The following is an 8542-nucleotide window of genomic DNA, read 5'->3' on the forward strand; positions in this document are numbered from 1 at the left end:
CTTCTGCTTCTCCTCCTCCTCCTCCTCTTGCTGCTGCTGCTGCTGGTGCTTCTTCTTCTTCTTCTTCTTCTTCTTCTTCTTCTTCTTCTTCTTCTTCTTCTTCTTCTTCTTCTTCTTCTTCTCTTCCTCCTCCTCCCCTTCCTCCCCTTCTTCTTCCTTTTTCCTTCCTCCTTCTTCTTCTTCCTTCTTCTTTTTCCTTCCCCTCACCAATTCCTTACTTTTTCCCAGCCCCCAAATCTAGCAGTCATTCTCAGCTAACCCACAGGCCACACCTGCAGGAAAAATAGGTAGACTGTCCAAAGACCTTCTCTTCCCTCTCTATCTCTCCAGTCCCACTCCCCCAGGCTCATCCCAACCTTTGCAGCAAAACACCTGTGGCAGTCTTCCCTCCCCCCCCACACCCCTTCTCCCCCATATCCTATGGATCCCACAGAATTTCCCACCTCTAATCTTCTTCTTCCTACTTATTGCTTTCTCCCAGATCCCAACCCCAGCAGGCACCCCCTAATATGCCCCTAATATGCCAATCCCCCCTTATCTCAGGACAGCAAGTAGTCTAAAGGTAGACCTATGCCTTCCCTGCTGCCCCTTATATTAACCCTCATTTCCAGTCTTATTTTAAGCTTTGTAACAGAAAACCAGCTGTTGTCTCCATTGTTCACTGACCTCATTCCCCAACAGATCCCAAAACCTCTTCCAACCTTCCTTCCTTCAATTCATTCCAGTATCATAGCCTCCAACACCAGCAGGCAATCCCTGTGAAGGCAGCAGATGAACAGGCCAGAGAAACACAATATAGAGTAATCCACACTTTCCAAAATGCCAGAAAGGAAAGAGAAACCAAGGAATGAAACACCCACCCAACAAAAACAAACCAAATAATTAGCACCTAGACATATAATGCCTAGAGTCCAGCATAAGAATACAATCCATAACAACACGGGCATGGCTCAACCAGAACCCAGTTATCATACTAGAGCAGGCCCTAACTATTCCAAGATACTTGAAATACAGGAAAAAGCCCAGAAAACAGCATTTATCAAGGTGATATAGGTCCTTGAAGAAGAAAAGAATAAATCCCTTAAAGAAATCCAGAAAAATCATTCCCAACAAGTTAGAGAAAATGAATAAATCTCTTAAAGAAATCCAAGAAAACACAAGCAAACAGTTGAAGAAAATTATTGAAACTATTTAATACCTAAAAATGGAAATAGAAACAGCAAAGAAAACCAAAACTGAAATAATCCTGGAAATGAGAAATTTAGGATTTGAACAGAAACTACAGAGGAAATCTTCATGAACAGAATACAGATGGAATAAAGAATTTTTGGTGTGGAAGATACGATAGAAGAAATGGCTACAGAAGTCAAATTGTTAAATCTGAGAAAGAAAGAAAGAAAGAAAGAAAGAAAGAAAGAAAGAAAGGAAGGAAGGAAGGAAGGAAGGAAGGAAGGAAGGAAGGAAGGAAGGGGATGGGAAGGAAGGAGGGAGGGAGGGAGGGAAGGAGGGAGACAGAGAGAGAGAGAGAGAGAGAGAGAGAGAGAGAGAGAGAGAGAGAGAGAGAGAGAGAGAGAGAGAGAGAGCAAGCAGAGCATCAATAGTGGTAAAATCAACAATTAATAAATGGGACAACTTAAAACTGAAAATATTCTATAAGGCAATGGACCATCAATTGGACAAAGCAGCACCCTATAGCGTGGACAAGACTTTTACCAACTCCATACATGACAGAGGGCTAATACCTAAAATATGTAAAGAACTCAATAAACTAGATATCAAAAACCTAAATGATACAACTTAAAAACTGGTTACAAACCTAAACAGAAAATTGTCAGTAGAGAAAACTCCAATGGCTGAGAAACACTTAAAGAAATATTCAGCATTGTTAGCCATTGGGGAAATGAAAATCAAAAGTACTTTGAGACACCATCTTATATCTGTCAGGGTGGCTAAGTTCAATAACACACGTGACAGCTCATGCTGGCAAGAATGTGAAGCACAAAGAACACTGGTTTATTGTAAGTATGAGTAAAAACTTTGTATAGCCAGTATATAAATCAATATGGTGGTTCCTCAGAAAAATGTGACTCCATCTACCTCAAGACTCAGCTATACCACTCCTGAGCATATAATAAAAGGATTTTCCATCCTACCACGAGGACACTTATTCAACCATGTTCACTGCAGTTTTATTCATAACATCCAGAAACTGTAAACAACCTAGCTGTCCCAAAATGGAAGAATGAGTTTTTTAAAAATGTGATACATTATACAATAGAATATTACTCAGCTGTTAAAAATGACATCATGAAATTTGCGGGCAAATTGATAAAACTAGAAAAAAATCATCCTGAGTGACGTAATCCAGACCAGAAAGATAAATTTGGTATGTATTCACTTATAAGTAGAGATTAGCATTTAAGTAAATGATAACTATGTTACAACCCATAGACCCAAAGAAGTTAGGTAAAGTGGAGCAGTCTATGGGTGGGGGGACATGGCTCTCTCCCTGGGATGGGGAAATAGGTTTTATGGGTGGATTGGGAATAGAAGGGGAGAGTCAACCACGTAATGGGGGAGGTGAGGCCAAGGGTGAAACTGTAGGCAAAGATGGTTGTAGTTGAGGTGGCAGAGTTTTGGAAGGTTGGTTCAGAAATCTGGTGTAGAGGAAACTCCCTGGAATCTATGAATATGATCCTAATGAAGACTCCTAATAATTTTAGATATAGAAACACAATAGGCCATCTCTTGTAGCCAGGCAAGGCTTCCAGTGGCAGGACTAGATTGCATTCAACTAAGTTGTTTTCCAAGTGTGTGTGTGGGGGGGTGTCTCAGGGATCCCCCCCCCAAACAACTTTGGCTAATGCCAACAGAAAAGGTTGCTCTCAGCAAACTGACAGTAGGCTCCCATTGCCAAAGACAACACTCACAGAACTCACTGAACATGGCCTACATCTTATTTTCATGCTGATTAAAGTTTAGTTAGGAAAGAAATATGATCTTGAACATTGTAAGTGTGCTAGCTGTCCTTTCAATGTGCAATAGAACTGCAATCTTCCAGCCAACTCCACATGTTTTCTCCTTGAGTGACAACTGAATTAGGTGCTAGAATTTTGTGAAGAACTTGCTAGCACCAGGAGAGATTTCCCCTTTAGGGATTAAAAGATTTAGTGAACCGCTAGTCTGTGTTTACAGTGCTTTCCATTTTCTAAGGCATTTTCAGGACCATTATTGAATTCAGCTCTCAAAATAATTCTGTAAAGTAGCTATGAATAAAGCCATTTATATTTGGAGGGAGGGGAAGAAAGGGGTCAGAATATGCTGCCTAGGCTGGTCCGCAGCTCCTGGATTCAAACAATCCTTCTACCACATCATCTGGGTTTAGCTGAGGCTACATATATTAACTGTCACTCCTAGTTTATAAAGTACAGTAGAATGTAGGTATAGAGCAATGCTCTGAGTAATTTAAAGTCACACCCTCTCTCTCTCTCTCTCTCTCTCTCTCTCTCTCTCTCTCTCTCTCTCTCTCTCTCNTCTCTCTCTCTCTCTCTCTCTCTCTCACACACACACACACACACACACACACACACACACTCCTAAATTTGTAACTCAAATTCAAACATGAGTTCTGGGCAGACTGCAAATCTCACACTAACCTCCAATCTAGTACCTCACTACTTCTTTCCTTCTTTATTACCTAGCCTGAAAATGCCATCACCCTCAAGGTCTCTTTCATGATGTCTTCTATTCACGTAGGAGTTTTATAACTATAGAATCTAGCCAAGTCTTCAGGCCAGAAAGATAAAGGTGACTACAAATAGTGATCCAGCAGCTTCTAGTTTTAGCAGTTTAAGTTCAAAGGAAATGGACCTCACTTAACGAAATTTCCTTTTCTATTGTTTCTAGCTATTAAAGAACTTGCATATCTAATAAATATTTAATAGGAATTCAGGCCCCTCAGCATCTCATTACAATGTCTTAGAATAGTATCCTCATTGTCACTTGCTTAATTATGCTAAGAAGGAGTTGAATTGTGTGGCTGTTGGGATCAGAAAGTGATTAAATTCACTTGGCAAGACTTTGGATATCTCATTATGATCCTCATTTAGCACTTCTAATGGAATTATTTTTCCCCAATAGTGACTTGGGAAAGGCTTGTTCAGTTTAGCTATTTCCCCCAGATTTTCACAATTTTGCACTGTGACAAAAATTCAGAACTTACTTCACACATCATTTGCACTACGAACTCATGCAAAAATTAAATGCATAATGTCTCAAAGGCTGGGACACTTGGACTTACATACTCCTAAGAGATGGCAGTCTAGCCTTCTGTAATGAGGAAACCCATTGCAGGAGCTAGTACAATACTTACTTTCACCCCTCTAGCATCAATTAATTCATCCTTATTCCATTACTTGGGGTGGTATGCAGACTATCTGGTAGTAGGTAAATTATGTTAAAGTGCTTTCATCATAAGAGCATCAGCATTGTGTCCTTATTTGAATAGGACATGTATTTGCCTTCTCTGCATGTCATGCTTCTGACAAAAATGGCATCACATGGACTGATAAAATGACTGACTTAACATTATGATGGCCCACACAGCTCTGCTTATGATGAACAAAAGACTCAATAGCAACAGAAATACAAAAATTAGTCTATGCTTCTGGACTGAGTAGGTTTTAGCATATTATCAGCCATGCAGAAGCACTATAGAGTGGTCTTTAGAAGCCTCAATTACAATGACAAAAAGATGGCAATACTTTGTAGGACTGGGATAGGTTCTCTAGAATTACACAGAGAGAGAGAGAGAGAGAGAGAGAGAGAGAGAGAGAGAGAGAGAGAGAGAGAGAGAGATGTGCACGTACATATGTGTTTGTTTGTATGTGAGTGTATTCTTTTATATACATAATAAAATATAATATAATATACATATAATGTTTTGTCTTTGAATCAGTGTGTACATGATTTTCTAGCAAACATTTTGTTTCCTGTTCTTGAAACTATACTCTGCTGGCCTAGAGTTCATAGTTTCAGAGGAAGAAGGCCTTCTCTAGGAAATACAGCTACAATTCAATTAAACAAGGAGTTAGATCACCCTAGGCCACTCTAGGGACCCCATGGGATTACTGGTCCAAAATAAGGGTTCCAGGGATTACCACTTCACTTCACAGTAGAAATACAAGACAGTGGGTCCTGAGTGCAAAGGATCCTTAATGACATCATTAATGCCCTCAGATTAATCACTGGAAAATCACATGGCAAACCAGACAGGATGACAAATAGCATAGAACCTCAGAGTAAAGTTTGGGTCATTCCACCAGGTTAAAAAAAAAAAACCCACAACATGCTAAAGTGATTTCTATAGGCACCAGGAACACAAAATGGGTGAAAGAGAAAAGGTAGTATAAATACCAGCTACAAGGAGGCTTACAGAAATGGGTACTGTGATAGTCATGAACATTTTCTCTTCCTTTGTCCATGAATGCTTCTGAGCATGTATGTATACTAAGAAAACAGCTTTGTTTCCTCTCCTCTCTTATTCTCTATCAGTTAACATGTGATAGACTAACTTTATATCACAACTTAAGAGATATTAAGTTGTAAGTCACAATATTTAAGTTAAAGGATGTTAGAGAATGTAAAACACTAAAGATGTTATCCCTTCTTCTGGAGAAGAGATTAGTGTTTTTCAGCTACATATAAGATACTTGTATGACTCAGATAGGAACTAACTATTGCCTTGTTACTGTTGATTCAGGTGTTAAGTGTGATTTAAGGAAATGCATATAGATGCCTAATTGATAAAGAGTTGATTAGTAATAGTTGAATGTGTCAATTTGACTGTACTAAGAGATTTTCAGATAATTAGTAAAACATTATTTCTAGGTGTGTTTATAAGTTTTTTATTTGGAAGAGCTTATCATTTGCATTGGTGAACTCAATAAAGTGGATGGCCCCCTGCAATCTGGATGAGCATCACCTAATCCTATCTAGTTCAGCTAGAAAACAAAACAAAACAAAACAAATAAAATAAAATAAAATAAAATAAAATAAAATAAAATAAAATGACAGAGGAAGGATGAGTTTTATTCTCTCTGCTAGAACTTTGCTAAGCATCCACTGCCATGGACATTAGAATTGTTGGTTCTCACGGTTTTGACCTCAGATTGAGACTTAACAAGCCTTGGAGCCTAAACTTCAACTACGTGACTGGCTTTCCTGGGCTTTCAGCTTACAGACAACAGACCAATCGCCCTTCTTAGTCCCTATAGTCACATAAGCCAATCCATTCTTAGTAAATATATTGATTCTTTCCTCTATAGAACCCAACTAGCACATAAACTGTTAACATGGTAAGAACAGACTATAAAAACGAAGGGAACAGTCAAAAATTAACTGCCAAACATTACAATTGATATTCTAAACACTGTCTTTGAGCATTTACAATATTAGTTCATTTAATCTTCATTACAAATCCTTGAGTTAGATATAACTGCTAACTAAGACACATAGAGGGTATGTACTGGTTTACCCCAAGAGGCACAGTTCATAAGCAGCAGAGCTAGATCTAGGACCAAGTTAATCTATCTCTAGAATCTATACTTGTTTCCAGGATGCTGTGCTAAGAATGGAGGCTGTTTTCACTATCTCTGAAGTACAGATCACTAATAATCCTAGATTCCACATGCAAATCTTTCTCTCTCCCTCCCTCCTCCTATTTCTCTGTCTCTCATACACCAGTGTTCTCAATGAAGATCCAACATAGGAGAGTTAGACCACAGAGAACCTGAAAATCTTCAAAGCCTTGTTGAGAATACAGATCTTCTGCAATGAATTATTTGGTGTTCCTAGGAAATTTCTAAGAATACTTGCTTCAGAGGTCCATACCATTGGTCATATTCACAGTGGTGTCATTATTCATCATGACTCTTTAATCAAAAACTAGATTATCCACTAAAACTGTGGGCCTCCATTTGTAAAGGTGCTGTTTGGTTTCTCCAACCTCTTTCCAGGAAGCTATAGCAACCCCCCTAACGGGAAGTGGGTTCAAGACTCCAGGAGCTGCCAATATCTGAACCATTCATTTCACATGAAGCCATGATTCAGAAGTGCCACTCAATCCATATAAGAAATCTATAAAATAACTTCAGGTGGAATTATCATCCCTGACCTCAAGCTCTACTACAGAGCAATTGTGATTAAAAAAAATAATAATTAAAAGAAAACCTGCATGGTATTGGTACACTGACAGGCAGATAGATCAATGGAATAGAATTGAAGACACAGAAATGAACCCACACACCTATGGTCACTTGCTCTTTGACAAAGGAGCTAAAAACCAACCAGTGGGGAAAAAAACAACATTTTCAACAAATGGTGCTGCCTCAACTTTCAGTCAGCATGTAGAAAAATGCAAATCGATTTCCATTCTTATCTCCTTGTACAAAGCTCAAGTCCTAGTGGATCAAGGACCTCCACATATAACCACATACACTGAAACTAATAGAAGAGAAAGTAGGGAAGACCCTAGAGCACATGGGCACAGGGGAAATTTTCCTTAAGAGAACACCAATAGCTTATGCTGTAAGATCAAGAATTGACAAATGGGACCTCAAAAAATTGCAAGGCTTCTGTAAGGCAAAGGACACTGTCAAAAGAACAAGATGACAACCAACAGATAGGGGAAAGATCTTTACCAACCCAAGAGGAGTGTAAGGAGGGAAAAAATCAAAGTGAGGGGCGAAATCAACCAATTGGAAACAAGAAGAATTAATCAAAGAATCAACCAAACTAGGAGATGGTTCTTTGAGAAAATCAACAAGATAGATAAACCCTTAACCAGACTCACTAGAGGGCACAGGGAAAGCATCCTAATTAACAAAATCAGAAATGAAAAGGGAGACATAACAACAGATCCTGAAGAAATCCAAAACACCATCAGGTCCTTCTACAAAAGGCAAAACTCAACAAAACTGGAAAACCTGGACAAAATGGACAAATTTCTAGACAGATACAAGGTACCAAAGTTAAATCAAGATCAGGTTAATGATCTAAAACAGTCCTATATCCCCTAAAGAAATAGAAGCAGTCATTAATAGTCTCCCAACTAAAAAAAGCCCAGGACAAGATGGGTTTAGTGCAGAGTTCTATCAGACCTTCAAAGAAGATCTAATCCCAGTTCTGCACAAACTATTCCACAAAATAGAAACAGAAGGTACACCAACCAACTCATTCTATGAAGCCACAATTACTCTGATACCTAAACCACAAAAAGACCCAACAAAGATAGAGAAGTTCAGACCAATTTCCCTTATGAATATCGATGCAAAAATCCTCAATAAAGTTCTCACTAACCGAATCCAAGAACACATCCAAACAATCATCCATCCTGACCAAGTAGGTTTCATCCCAGGGATGCAGGGATGGTTCAATATACAGAAATCCATCAACATAATCCAGTATATAAACAAACTCAAAGACAAAAACCACATGATCATCTCGTTAGATGCAGAGAAAGCATTTGACAAAATCCAACACC

Source organism: Mus caroli, chromosome X, assembly GCF_900094665.2.
Source record: "Mus caroli chromosome X, CAROLI_EIJ_v1.1, whole genome shotgun sequence".
In the NCBI taxonomy this organism is placed as follows: domain Eukaryota; kingdom Metazoa; phylum Chordata; class Mammalia; order Rodentia; family Muridae; genus Mus; species Mus caroli.